The 15690-nt window shown below is 44.9% G+C and overlaps 1 non-coding gene across 1 annotated transcript; it reads right to left on the reverse strand.

Annotated features, from left to right (window-relative positions):
* Positions 1-15390: 15390 nt before the first annotated feature.
* On the reverse strand, positions 15391-15480 carry trnap-cgg (transfer RNA proline (anticodon CGG)). The gene is given in 2 exon segments: positions 15391-15426; positions 15445-15480. It is a non-coding gene; the product is annotated as a tRNA-Pro (tRNA).
* Between the last annotated feature and the right edge of the window lie 210 nt (positions 15481-15690).

Below are 15690 nucleotides of genomic sequence, written 5' to 3' on the forward strand. Positions count from 1 at the left end.
GACTTAAAAGGGTTGGGCGTGGGCTTTAACTCAGTGGGTGGGACAGCTGATTCTTGATGCAGGGCAAAGTGAGCAGGGCATCATCAATTCACGGATCGGCTGTGGTTATTTACGAAAGCCCTGCCTTCTCAATTTACCTTCCACTTCAAGCAAAACATAACTTTTCAGGTTAGTAAAGTTCAATTCCTGATTGTTTTATAAGTTGAGACATCGGTTTTAAAGAAACGGCTGTCTTCTTGTAATAGGTGACATGGCCTCTCAGCCGAACCATGAGCAGCTGCAGCAACACAGAGAGGTTGAACATTGCACACGTCCATTGATTGCTGTGCTGCCAGCGGGTTCTGTAGTGTAGTGGTTATCACATTCCGCTAACATCCCTTAGACCCTAACAAGGGCAGCACGGTAGCATTGTGGATAGCACAATACTTCACAGCGACAGGGTCCCAGGTTCGATTCCGGCTTGGGTCACTGTCTGTGCGGAGTCTGCACATCTCCCCGTGTGTGCGTGGGTTTCCTCCCGGTGCTCCGGTTTCCTCCCACAGTCCAAAGATGTGCAGGTTTGGTGGATTGGCCATGATAAATTGCCCTTAGTGTCCAAAATTGTTCTTAGAGTTGGGTGGGGTTATGGGGATAAGGTGGAGGTGTTGACCTTGGGTAGGGTGCTCTTTCCAAGAGCCGGTGCAGACTCGATGGGCCGAATAGCCTCCTTCTGCACTGTACATTCTATGAAACATGCGAAAAGTCCCTGGGTCGATACCGGGTAGAAACATCAAGTGCTTCTCATGTTGTGTGAGGAATGTTTGCACTAAGTGCTTTTGTTCCCCGATCTCGTATGTTCGAGGATTATGAGGTTTAGTCTCTCATGAGCCACTAAAATAAATTCCACATTAAGTCACAAGTACTGAATTTTCGACAGGCAATGAGAAGAAAAGCATCTTCCTATTTTGGATAATCGGAGCTAGTTCATCCTCAACAGAATTTCATGCATTTACAAATGCAGATGAACATACTTATTCACCAACTCAAACCTGTCTAAATGAACGACAAATGCAACTTACTGCGGATGCTTCATTCTGAAACAAAAACTGAAAATACTGGACAATCTCAGCAGGTCTGACAGCCTCTGTGGAGCGAGATGGCAGCTGTCGTTCCGGGTCTGGGTGACGCTTTGTCAAAGCTGGAGAACTGGAAATAGAGTGAGATTCAGACTATTGTGCCTGGGGCGGGGGTGGCGTGCCGTATTGGGCCTCGATAGAGTGGTCAGCAATAGGTGGAAAATGTCCGGACAGAAAAAAAAGAGAATATAAATGAGGCTAATCAAGGCTAACAAAGGTGCTGTTGTGACGCATTAAGAGATCAGAATGTGTTAATGGCAGAACAAAGTAAGCAGTGTGTCAGAGAACAATTCGGAACGGGGATCAGATTGCTCAAGTAGGATGGTATGGGCTGGGGGAGGGGGGCAATGGTGAGGGTAAAACATGATGTGGAGATGCCGGCGTTGGACTGGGGTGAGCACAGTACGAAGTCTTACAACACCAGGTTAAAGTCCAACAGGTTTGTTTCGATGTCACTAGCTTTCGGAGCGCTGCTCCTTCCTCAGGTGAATGAAGAGGTCTGTTCCAGAAACACATATATAGACAAATTCAAAGATGCCAAACAATGCTAGTAATGCGAGCATTAGCAGGTGATTAAACCTTTACAGATCCAGAGATGGGGTAACCCCAGGTTAAAGAGGTGTGAATTGTCTCAAGCCAGGACAGTTGGTAGGATTTTGCAGGCCAGATGGTGGGGGATGAATGTAATGTGACATGATTCCCTGAAGCGTGAGCTCAGCTTCTCAAAGGAAACCCAATGTGAATGAATCCCGCCGTCTGCGCAGCAAATAAATGAAGAAAACATGTCGCTTGACCAACAGAAAACCTCATCAAAGGGCTCCCGGGATTTGAACCCGGGACCTCTCGCAAATTTCGACATCGTGACACCCAAAGCGAGAATCATACCCCTAGACCAACGAGCCCCTCGAAAATGATCCAAGCAGATTGTCATTGCCATCGAAAGTCGATCTGACATCTGCGGAGAAAGCGGAATTACTGCAACAACTCAGCGAGTCAGACGGGATTTGTCGACAGGACAACAAAGCTCGTCTTTCACCATCACCTTTCATTAAAACCGGGACCGGTTAGAAATGTAGGACGTTTTAACCAAGTGAAATCCCGAAGGGAGCAAACAGGAAAGGGCTCTGATAGGGTGCAAATCAGGAGAGATTAAATGAAAAAAGGTCTTGGGTCCGTGGCCACAGGCTGAGGTGAGCATCGAATCAGAGAATAATTACACCACAGAATGAGGCCATTCGGGCTGCCGTGTCTGTGCCAGCTCTCTGTCAGAGCAATGGAAGAAACAAAAGATGTGTCTGGAGGAGCTGTCAATGGCAGATTGATCAACAACTGTCGCCCGGACACAAAGAACAAGTGGAAACAAGATTCAAACCCAAATCTGCGATGTAAGGGCACACAGAATGGGGGCAGCATTTACAGTGTGAGACTGTTGCACACACTCTGAGTGTGAAAGCTGTACTGAGCCCAGTGGAAAGATGCGCTGCTGTTCCTCGAGTGTTTGTTGAACTTCTTTGGAACATTTCAGGAGGCCGAGGTCCGGGAGGTCAGCGTTAAGATGCAGCTCTCCAGTCAGGTCAATTCTCCACTTTGGCTCTGTGGATTAGATGGGTCACGTCCCTGTGAAGTTAGCGCAGATCTGGAGCATCAATTCTATCCAACCGCACTCCAGCTCAGACACTGTCTCCCTCGAGCATCATCTGTGGGGAGAGAAACGACGTAAACATCCCGAGATCTGAGGAATGTTTTTCAGAGTGGGCCAATGTAAATCATCCCCGCCTCAATGTAAATCATGGCCTCTCAGCCGAACCATGAGAAGCTGCAGCAACACAGAGAGGTTGAACATTGCACAAGTCCATTGATTGCTGTACTGCCAGCGGTTTCTGTAGTGTAGTGGTTAGCACATTCCCCTACCATGCGAAAGGTCCCCGGGTCCATGCAGGGTAGAAACCTCAAGTGAAATGAAATGAAAATCGCTTATTGTCATAAGTAGGCTTCAAATGAAGTTACTGTGAAAAGCCCCTAGTCGCCACATTCCGGCGCCTGTTCGGGGAGGCTGGTACGGGAATTTAACTCGTGCTGCTTGCCTGCCATGGTCTGCTTTAACAGCCAGCTACATAGCCCTGTGCTAAAGCAGCCCCACTGGCGGCATAAAGTTGGATTGAATTAATTCCAGACTAGAGTACGCAAACAGGTATTGAGCAAAACTGATCTACATATTGTGATTTCTTATATGATAGCACAGGGCGATTTGGCCCTGTGCTAAACAGCCTCTCGTTTTGCGTAAGGAATTTTTGCACAAAGTACGTTTGATCCTCGATCTCGTATGTTCGAGGATTATGAGGCTTAGTCTCTCATGAACCACTGAAATAAATTCCACATTTAGTCACAAGTACTGAATTTTCGACAGGCAATGAGAAGAAAAGGATCTTCCTATTTTGCATATTCGGAGGTAGTTCATCCACAACAGAATTTCATGCATTTACAAATGCAGATGAACATATTTATTCACCATCTTAAACATGTCTAAATGAACAACAAATGCAACTTACTGTGGATGCTTCAATCAGAAACAAAGACAGAAAATACTGGACAATCTCAGCAGATCTGACAGCCTCTGTGGAGCGAGATGGCAGCTGTCGTTCCGGGTCTGGGAGACTAGAATACAAGTCTAGGGATGTACATCTGAGGCTATATAAGGCTCTGGTCAGACCACATTTGGAGCATTCTGAGCAGTTTTGGGCCCCGTATCTGAGGCAGGATGTGTTGGCCTTGGAAAGGGTCCCGAGGAGGTTCACAAGAATGATCTCTGGATTGAAGAGCTTATGGTATGAGGAACGATTCAGGACTCTGGGTCTCTACTCGTTGGAGTTTAGAACAATGAAGAGGATCTTCTTGAAACGTCCAGGACACTGTGAGGCATGGATAGAGTGGACCTGGAGAGGATGTTTCCACTTGTAGGAAAAACTAGAAGCAGAAGACACAATCTCAGAATAAAGGGACGATCCTTTAAAACAGAGATGAGGAGGAATTTCTTCACCCAGAGGGTGGTGAATCTGTGGAACTCTTTGCCGCAGAAGGCTGTGGAGGCCTATTTCACTGAGTGTCTTTAAGACAGAGATAGATAGGTTTTTGATCAATAAGGGGATCAGGGGTTATGGGGAGAACGCAGGAGAATGGGGATGAGAAAGATATCAGCCATGATTGAATGGCGGAGCAGACTCGATGGGTCGTGTAGGCTCATACTGCTCCTATGTCTTATGGTCATTATTTGGTTCCTGCAGCGTGACAGGCGGTGCAATGCGCCACCTGGTGGTCCGTTTGAATGAATTTCCTTCTAAATGATATCACAGAAGCCAATAAAGGTCCGAGTTGTCCCGGAGCCTTTCTCAATGTGTTGACCTTGGCACACAGAAGGAGACAGCGGTGTCAGTGAGCTGCAGCCCATTCAATGTGAAAATTGTGATATTCTTTGGCGTGCCCAGAATGGCAGATAAATAAATGTTAACGTCATTATTTCCCTCGGAGTATGCATGAATACGAAAGTGAGAATCACACTTTGGTTCTGACAAGACAGTTGTACAGAAATGTTCAGAGATTGAATAGATGCAATTTATTCTTCACGAGATCTCCAAAAATCACTCTGCTAGATGGATAGATAGATAGACAGATAGATAGGTAGAGAGATGGATAGATATATATATGTATAGATATATAGATAGACAGATAGATAAATAGATTCATATATATATAGATAGATAGATAGAGAGAGAGATGGATAGATAGATAGATAGGTAGGTAGGTAGGTAGGTAGGTATGTAGATATAGACGGAGAGACGGAATTGATATTAAAGCTGATAACCTTTTGCTTCTTTTCAAGATTTCCTTCTTTCGGAGACAGAACAGGTGTTTATTTTTGTGAGATTGACAGGACGAGTGAGAAAACTGGAGATTATAGATAGATTAGGATCGGTAAAGCGAGAGACCGAAGCTAATTCAACAGTAGGTTGGTAAATAGAAGAGAGTTGTATCGACAGTGGAATGGACACACAGTCAAAGCTGTAAAAATAAATGAAACAACCAAATAGCAATATCATACCATTCTGAAAAGCAGAACTCCAAATTCTATGTTAGCCGCACTATTCTATCCTGGGACACAATCTACCGTTAAAGGAAGCCTTTGTCCTTGAAATCCAATAGCACGTCTCCGAGAATGGTTGTCTTACTCTAACCAGCCTCCCTCGTGTTACGGATGCATCGAGAACTTGCTTGTCTGAAAAACATAAATCCATTCCCGAACATTGATTCTACGAACGGGTCCACAATCTGATCGCATGTACAAATCCATGATCACGGTTAATGACAAATACATTCCATGGATGTTCATGTTGCTCAAATGCACAGTTTAATGGCAATGAATATCTCCACGATATTGCCACACTGACACAACCTCAGGAAATTTCATTTCAGAAAGCTCAATCTGAAAATTCGAAGGTTCTGTATATCTGTGGCGGTGTTACTCTGTTTACTTATCGATCCAAGTGTTGGTGTCTGTCTCTATGTTTGAGTTCGTCAGTTTGGGGATCTATCAGTAGGTTTACTTGTCTCTGTGTCTATATTTCTGTTGATTCTCTGGTATATTCGAGGCTTCGAATATTAGGGGCTGGTTTAGCACAGGGCTAAATCGCTGGCTTTTAAAGCAGACCAAGGCAGGCCTACAGCACCGTTCAATTCCCGTACCAGCCTCCCCGGACAGGCGCCGGAATGTGGCGACTAGGGGCTTTTCACAGTAATTTCATTTGAACCCTACTTGTGACAATAAGCGATTTTCATTCATTCTGGTGAACACGGGAGGCACATTTATTCACGTATTTTCATCGTTAGCAACTAAGAGTAATATATATCGAAACTTTCCAGAGCACTTCTGGTTTTATGTCAACGCACGTTGGAACATATGTCTGTATGGTTGTCTCTTTATAGTTTTTGACTTTGCAGTGGCCGTGAGTCTGTTTTCAATATGCGGCCGTGCTGTCCACGGGAGGGCGCTCTCTAAACACTTATGAAAGAGCATGTTTCCCTTCTAGAGGAAGCGACTGTTTTAAGACGTGACAATGGGCGGAGAGAAGAAATCGCATTTAACCTCATAACGTCGCTCTGAATGTTTAAACTTCCGGAATTGCAGGACTGGTAGACAGTGCTCACTGCCTCTGTTTCTGGAGTTCAGACTGGAACCATGAGGGTGAAACTCAGCCTGTCCCTGGTTATTGTCCTGATAACAGGTCGGTTATATTGAACCCCTGTCCTAAATTCCCCAATCCTTATATTTAATTACATTTTTATCTTCGGGTACACGTCTTCCGCATGTTACTTCGTCTAACTCGCTGTCTATTTGTTGTTTAATTTCAGGGATGAGTCAGGGAGACACCGTGACCCAGGTTGAACGAGGAGTCGACGCAGAAGAGGGTGAAGATTCAGCCATACCCTGCAGTTACTCGGTATCGAGTTCAGCTGCAAGCTACGGCCTGATCTGGTATCGCCAGTATCCACACCGAGCTCCTCAGTATCTGCTCAGAGCCGATAGTTCTGGGTTTAACCAGACGGCTCCCGGCTTTGAACACTTCAGCGGGAAACTCAACCCGACACAAAGCACTTTTCACTTGTCCATGACAGATTTGAAGATGACAGACAGCGCCGTGTATTACTGCGCGCTGAGACCCACAGGGAATGAGGGCCCGGCGGGGCTCATACACAAACTGGAGCAGGTCGACAATCACAGGGCGGCACGCTGTCACAGTGCTTAGTACTGCTGCCTCACAGCTCCAGGGTCCCGGATTCCATTGCGGGTGACTGTCTGTGTGGAATTTGCTCGTTCTCCCAGTGTCTGCGTGGGTTTCCTCCGGTTTCCTCCCACAGTCCAAAGATGTGCAGGTTAGGTGGATTGGCCATGATAAATTGCCCCTCAGTGGGCAATAGGCAATGTGGGGTTACTGGGTTACTGGATAGGGTGCAAGCGTGGGCTCAAATCACTGAAAAATCACTGAAAGTCTGAAAAAAACGGAAAATATTTTCTTTGGTGGACGAGTGAAAGGGAAACGCCAGAGGCAGTTGATTGGATTGTCTCAATGTTAGAGACAAAGAATCGCCTTGAGTTCCTCACACTTGTTGGATGTGACGTTGGAGGAAACATGTGTGATTGAGAGGAATTCTAAAGTAAATTGTTTTAGAGATAGAATGAAAAGTACCAGCACACCGTGTTTAACACAAAGCTGTTTTATTTGCCATTTTATTCACAATATTAACCCTCAGAATTTGATTGGGATTTATTGACATCGGCAGAAACAGGCCTCAAAGAATATTAAGTGAAATAATTTAGTTTAATTGTTCGGATTAACGGTTGTGAAGGGTTGAGTCTTATTGAAATAAGAGAAAGAAAGAAAGAAAGAAGAATATATACAGCGTCTGTCACGTCCTCAGGACGGTAGCCAATTGGGAATTTTCATGTTGTAATGTAGTATTACACAGAATGGTTTAGCGTCTCAACCAGGAAGGCAGCAACTGTGATAGCTCAGTATTGATTCAGGTTAACAAGAGACACTGGGCACAGGAGTATAGACGTGTCATCGCTCAAGTCCGGAAGCTTAAACCAGGACGTTCTGATTCTGAAGAAAGAGACAGGGATCTTCCACTCTCGCTAAAACCAATAGACTTTGAAATGGCTCGCCGCATTTTCCAACCTCACACCCTCCGAGATGGGGCGATAAGATTGGGCACGGTGCGTGCCACACTGAATTACGGACGTGAATTAACCTGAGCAGGCTCTCACGTGTATTTTCTACCGTTTTAATCAAGCAGTGAGTGCGCTGAGGGGCCACATCAGTACCTTCTTCAGCTCCCCTCGAACTTGGTCTGGGCCACTGCATAGATGAAGGCGTTGTTGCAGGAAATGGCTAGCTGGAGCATGGGGCCTGTCTCCTGAAGGATGTACTGCGGGTCACTGAAATCCGAGCTGTTAAAATAACCCTTGCCTTTAATCCGCTCGCAGAGGAAATGTGCAACATGGGGTGTCCACAGAAGGAGGAAGCTGAGCGCAATGGCGAAGAGCAGGATAATGGACCTCTTTCTGTTGGCCATCTCTGAGTCCCCGTGACTTTCAGCGCCGCGGAGCCTCTCTGCTGGCCGCTACAATATGTCTTACGGTCAGGGCGTTGAGAAGCAGAATAAGGAAGAATGGGAAAAAGGGGTTAAGTTGTGGTCCAGCCAGTCGTAGGCCATCCAGGCGGGCATAGCGAAATAAGTGGACCTGCGGTCACAGAAACAGAACACCCCATCCGGGATGTACAATGCCCGGCAGATAAAATAGAAAGGAGCGTTGGCGATGCAGCTAATGGCACAGATCAATCCTGTAACCAACAATGCAGATTTCTCAGTACAGTATCAGGCTCTGACGACAGATAGCTATAAAACGGTCGATGGTGAAGACCACGGTCAGCCAGACTGAGCCATCCCGGGTGGCAAAGGCCAGCATGATGCTTACTGCACACGCAGGGATCGTTGTTGGCGAAAGTAGATGCGGCCAACCCGGTTGAGGATGCCGGTAGTGATGTTAACCAGGAAATCGCTCACGGCTACCGCCACTAGGTCGTAGTTGATGCACCAGGAGAGTCTGCACCGTCCTCGGTATAAGGTTATCATTGCCAACAAGTTGGCTGTGAGAGATGAAACGGAAAAGATGTCACCGAACGAACTCCAAACACCAATCATTCTCCCTTCCAATCAGTTTGCTGAATCCTTCCTGATTAGTTCCTTTGCCATCTCCAGATTACAAATCTTCCAAAATTATTTCTGTTTATTCAATATCCAATCCTGGATTAAGCATGTGTCACTACAGGCGCCTTAACAATCAATCCCCACCGCACGCTTTTCTCTCTGGTCACTGAATCAATCCCCATTGCTCGCTTTCCAACGAAATTTCATCCTAAACATTTGCTGCCAGTGCTTTTATTGAGACGACGCTGCGTCCATCCATCAGCCCTGTGCTCACTGATCTACATTGGCCCCCAGTCCGGCAACGTCTGGCTTTTAATAATTTCGTCATTCGACGTTTCAAATGCCTCCAGAGTGTCCCCCGCCCCCGATGTAATATCATAGAACTATCGGAGATCTCAGCATATCTACATTCTGTCCTTGGAATCGGGAATATTCGCTGATATCTTTCCAACGTTTCCATAATTAATTTCTGAGGCCACATTAATATAGCACTGTCCCCTCACTGTCACTGGGTCAAAATGCTGGAACTCTCTCCCGACACAGCAGGACTTGTAGTTCTTCCAGTAAAGAGGCCATCATCACCTTCTCAATGGCAACGAGTGATGCGCAATAAATGATGGCCGAGCCAATAACGCCCACATGCCGGAGATGAATTAGAAAATAAAAATAACTGTTGGGACAACCTACTGTACAGTAATTGTTGCATTTTTCCAGAGAAATCACACTTTTATATTTCAATTAATCTCATATAAAGAGTACACTGTAATAAATCATCTTACGGTGCTCCAATAGTATCAAAATACGTTATTTTACACCATGATGCTCTATTATCCCCCACAATGCTAAAAGACTAATTTGCATTTCACTGCATTAAGATAAAAGCTGATGTTTAATCACATAACCGATTATTATTTACACAATACCATATACTGCAATTCATATCCCAGCGATAACAAATCATTTCTATAAGCATGTCTCAAAATAACTTCAATAATATCTTGTACTGCCCCACAATCGAAGTGTAAGTAATACACTTCATTTTACCATAACACGGTGTCATAAATACGTTATCGATACATATAGTTCGTTACGTGGTTGAATTCCCTATCACCCAGACTCAATATCCAGCCCCATCCTAAAAGGGAAGATATCACATTTCTGAACATTTACAAAAAACAATAAGAATCGTTTTTTGTATCCAGCAGTTACCAGGGACGCTAACAACAGCAAGAATGGGATAGCAAACGGCAAAGAAGAAGCCATTTGCTGGGCATGCATTCTCTTTCAGAAACTAAAAGAAATCCAAGAGCTGTGCACTGCAGCGCTGCATCTCATTTAAAACGTCCCTCGTTTATTCCAAGGGAGAATCTCCAGAGCGACAATTAAGTTCCAGCTTTGTTACGGTTCTGTGAACAAACAGAGTATCTCACCAATTCTTCCATTTGTAACATTGGCAATGTGGATTATTCCAATCTACGTACGGGAGAACAACGAGATGCAAATTATATGGTTTCTCCCTCTCCACAAACTATGCCCTTTCAATCCATAAAATCTAGCCTCTTGCGGTGGATTCTGAGCTGAGATCCAACTTCTCGCTACAAAACAAGCCTCAGCTTTTCCCATCTCTGACATGGCCCCAATTAGTTCGTGCTTTTTTCTTGCCATAATTATTCATGCAATTTGGTAATTGGTGTAATGCTCATTAAATATTTCACTATGTTTAAATCTTTTAATGGTATAGCTTTCCTCTGACAGGTAAGTAAGTTCATATAATGTTTTTGTCTGGATTCGAACTTGGAACTTCGGCCTGGTCGACACTTGCGAAGACACTCCGGACATGAAAACCTGTCGTGCGGTAAACAGTGAGGAGGGAAGCCTTAAATTACAGGAGGATAGACTGGCTGGTCACATGGACAGAACAGTGGCTAATTGAATAAAACCCTGTAAATATGAGTCACTCCTCTATTACCAATGCAAACTTTATTCACATTATTGGTGTAGTTTCATATTAAAATCGTACAGAGGAAAAAAGAACAATGTAAGTGGAGACTTCCTGCTTTATTGTTTTTTGAATGGAGATTGGTCAGCAGATTCGTATCCACATGCTACAAAGCGAAGGATGGTTGATATCTTCACTGATCAACATTTGAACAGAGTCACTGAGTTTTTGTGGTTGAGGTGTGAAGGTGCTGGCCTAAGACACTGGACACAGCGAGAGAATAATTTGCAAATACAAATATTCCATTCTGAAATCACTCGGACATCAAGATCTGTTTCAACTGCTGCCATACCTCACAAGCAACATGGAAATAAAAGCTCAATCAGAAGAGTCATCCAGACTCGAAACGTTAGCTCTGTTCTCCCTCCACAGGTGCTGTCAGACATGTTGAGATTTTCCAGCATTTCCCCGTTTATAATGATGGGAAGAACAGATTGTCTATAATCACAAGTGTGAAGCAGTTAGATCCGGGAGGCTGTAACGTGCCTATTCGGAGGGTGAGGTGCTGTTCCTCGGTTTTGTGCTGGGCTTCAGGGGAACATTGCAGCAGCCCAAGGTCGGGCATGTGGACATGAGAGCAGGACAGTGAGTTGAAATAGCAAGCGACAGGAGGGTCTGCCTCCAGCTTGTGGATGGAGCGAAGGTGTTTTGCAAAGCGGTCACCCAGTCGGCATTTAGTCTCTTCGATGTAGAGCAGATCGCATTAAGAGCAGCAAATGGAATAGGCCAGATTGAAGCATATCTAATAGTAATATGTACTCAAAAGCACAGACACAAACGATACTGTAGCTGAATTAGAGGAAATACCAAAGACTTAACTGAACCAGCTTTTTGAAATGAAATGAAAATGAAAATCGCTTATTGTCACAAGTAGGCTTCAATGAAGTTACTGCGAAAAGCCCCTAGGCGCCACACTCCGGCGCCTGTTCGGGGAGGCTGGTACGGGAAAGAAAAAATGGCCTCCATGATTGAGAAACCGGAAAATCCACTCAGGAGAATGTGGAACTCCAGGCTCAGTGCGGATTTGCTGTCACCCCTCCTTTCTTATACATGAACGGTATTTAGGCTGCAGAATGTTTCACACCAAAACACAGAGGGGTCAAATATAAGCAACACCCAATTCTCAATTCTCTTCCATTTAACTATATTTGACTTTGTTCAAAAGCTGACTGTGATCAAAGTCAACAAAGCACCATGGGATTTGTATTACCCAGTGAAACGTGACACGTGATAAATAATGTGTCGCGGATCTCAGGAGAGCGCCCACAGACGGAACGGCACCCGTGGGGCCTCCAAGAGAATCGGAGGCTCCCAGCTGATTGCCGTTTGGCCAGGTTGGTGCCTAGCACTGCCATCTGGGCACCTTGGCAGTGCCAGCCTGGCAATGCCACCTGGGTGCCAGTGTGGCACTGCCGATGTTCCCATGTTGCAGGGGGCGGCCAAAGGGCCAGCCTGCACAGTCCTTGGCTATCCAGGGGCGTCCTATGGTCTGGGAGACCCCCCTCGCCGTTCCATTCCACTACTGGTGCACGGTAGTACAGTGGTAGCAAAGCTGCTTCATAACTTCAAGATTCCCGGTTCGATTCCCGGTTTGGGTCTCATCTGTGTGGAGTTTGCACTTTCTCCACGTGTCTGCGTGGGTTTCCTTCGTGTGTTCTTGTTTTTTTCCCACAGTCCAAAAATGTGCAGGTTAGGCTAATTGGCTGTGCTAAATTGCCCTTTGTGCCCAAAACGTTTAGGTGGGGTCACGGGATAGGTTGGAGGTGTGGGCTTAGGTTTTTCCAAGGGCTGGTGGAGACTCGAATGGCCACATTCTGCACTGTAAATTCTGTAAATATACTGATGCATTAAGTAATTAATTAAAGAAATATTGAGTAAAGTTGGTTGAATTTGTCTGCAGGAAGATAAGAATGATCATTAATAATCCGTTAGATTTTTGCTGATCAAATGCCGAAGTTCAAAATAAATGCTACTACTTCCGGTCTTGTAAGATGACGCATCTGTTTTAAAGAAACAGACCTCTTTTTGTAAGAAGTGAGATGGCCTCTCAGCCGAGCCATGAGAAGCTGCAGCAAGGCAGTTCAGTTGAGCGTGGCACGGTTCAATTGACTTCTGCCTAGCCAGCTGTTTCTGTAGTGTAGTGGTTATCGTATTCGCTTTACATGCGAAAAGTCTCCGGTTCGAAACCGGATAAAAACATCTCGTGCTTTGAGTTTAGTCTGTTTCTGAATATTACCTCAATCTCGTAACTGGTCTTCATTGACGGGAAATAACCAACGCCCCATGCACTGCTCTGTGCCAGTGGCGCAATGGCGAACGCGTCTCACTACGGGGATTCCATGTTTGACTTCTGGCTGGCTCGGAGTTTAGCATCTTGGCGTCCTGTTTAGCTCAGTGGGTTCTTGATGCAGAGCAAGGTGAACAGGGCATCAACAATTCTCGTGTCGGCTGAGGTTATTCGTGAAAGCCCTGCCTTCTCAATTTAACTTCCACTTCAAGCAAAACATAACTTATCTTAAATTGAATATAAGTTCTATATCTGATGGTTTTATAAGTGGAGACATCGGTTTTAAAGAAACGGCTGTCTTCTTGTAATAAGTGTCATGGCCTCTCAGCCTAACCCTTCAAAGATGCAGCAAGACTGTGAGGTTCAACATTGCAAACGTCCACTGATTGCTGCACTGCCAGCGGTTTCCCTCGTGTAGTGGTTCTCACATTCGCCTAATATGCGAAAAGTTCAGGTTCGAAACCGGGCAGAAGCATCAAGTTCTTCTCGTTTTCTGTGAGGAATGTTTGCACAAAATACGTTTGTTCCCCCAATCTCGTATGCTGGAGAAATATGAGATTTAGTCTCACATAAGACATTAAAATTCATTCAACAAAGTCAGAAGTACTGAATTTTCAAAACGATAGGAGAAGAAAAAGATTTTCCTATTTTTGCACAGATCGGACATTAGCAGTTTGTTCATCCACTACACAATTTAATGGGTTTACAGATGCAGATGAATATTTGTAATCACCATTTCAAACATGTTTAAATGTACGATAAAATCAACTTATTGCGGATACTTCAATCGGAAACAAAAACAGAAAATACTGGACAATCTCAGCAGGTCTGACAGCCTCTGTGGAGCGAGATGGCAGCTGTCGTTCCGGGTCTGGGTGACTCTTTGTCAAAGCTGGAGAACTGGAAATTTGGTCAGATTTAGACTAACAGGGGTGGGGTGGTTTGAAGTACTCAGGGAGCTGTGGAAATCCAGGTTCAGTGCGGATTTTCTGCCAGCCCTCCTTTCTTATACGTGAACGATAGGCTGTAGAGGTTTTGATGTAAATTTCCACTTCAAACAAGACGTAACTTATCTTAAGTTCTATATCCTATGGTTTTATAAGTTGAGACATGAGTTTTTAAGAAACAACAGTCTTCTTGTAATAAGTGACATGGCCTCTCAACCTAACCATGAGAAGCTGCAGCAACACAGTGAGGTTGTACATTGTACCTAACTACACCTACTGAGATCAGATAGTCCCCTGTACACCTACTGGGATCAGACTGTCCTCTGTACACCTAACTACACCTACAGAAATCAGACTGTCCTCTGTACACCTAACTACATCAACTGGGATCAAACTGTCCTGTGTACACCGAACTACACCGACCGGGATCAGACCTTCCACTGCTTGTTTCATTACCAACGGTTTCTGTAGTGTAGTGTTTATCACATTCGCCTAACACGTGGAAGGTCTCCGGTTCGAAACCGGGCAGAAACATTAAGTTTTTCCCACCTTGTGTGAGGAATGTTTGCACAAAACACGCTTGTTCCCCGACCTCGCATGTTCAAGGAATATGAGATTTCGTCTCACATAAGACATTAAAATTCGTTAAACAAAGTCAGAAGTGCTGAATTTTCAAGACGCAAGGAGAAGAAAAACATTTCCGTTTTTGGCACAGTTCGGATATTAGCAGTTTGGTCATCCACGACAGAATTTAATGGATTTACAAATGCAGATGAACATATTTAATCACCATTCAAACATGTCTAAATGTGCGATAAAAGCAACTTACTCCGGATGAGTCAATCGGAAACAGAAACAGAAAATACTGGACAATCTCAGCAGGTCTGACAGCCTCTGTGGGGCGAGATGTCAGCTGACGTTTTGAGTCTGAATGATTTGGGCTGGGGGCAGGAGGGACAATGCTGAGGGTAAATCATGTCAATGGAAGCAATGAAAATAAATTGGTGGAAATAAACACAGTGGAACAGTGTGAAGTTGCTGATCTGAATAAAATGAAAGGGACAGAGAGCTGCCTGAATCCACCAGAGTTAGTGTATAGAGATAAGTAATGTCCACTCATAGACAACCTTTTCGAAAATGTCTCGAGTTTCTCGGTAACGAGAACTGGTTCCCGGCAGCGTGAGCTCAGTTTCTCAAAGCAACCCCAATGTGAATTAATCCGGCCGTCTGCGCCGTAAATAAATGAAGAAAACATGTTGTTTGACCAACATCATCAAAGGGCTCGTCCGGGATTTGAACCCGGGACCACTCGCAAATTCCGAAACCCAAATACCCGAAGCGAGAATCATACCCCTAGACCAACAAGCCCCTCACACGTGACTGAAGGAGACTGTCATTGCCACCGAAAGTCGATCTAACATCTACGGAGAAAGCGGAAAATACTGCAACAACTCAGGGAGTCAGGCGGCATTTGTCGACAGGACAACGAAGCTCGTCTTTCACCATCACCTTTCATTAAAACCGAGACCGGTTAGAAATGTCGGACGTTGTAACCAAGTGAAATCCCGGAGGGAGCAA

This window comes from Scyliorhinus torazame, chromosome 5 (genome assembly GCF_047496885.1).
Source record: "Scyliorhinus torazame isolate Kashiwa2021f chromosome 5, sScyTor2.1, whole genome shotgun sequence".
Classification (NCBI taxonomy): Eukaryota; Metazoa; Chordata; class Chondrichthyes; order Carcharhiniformes; family Scyliorhinidae; genus Scyliorhinus; species Scyliorhinus torazame.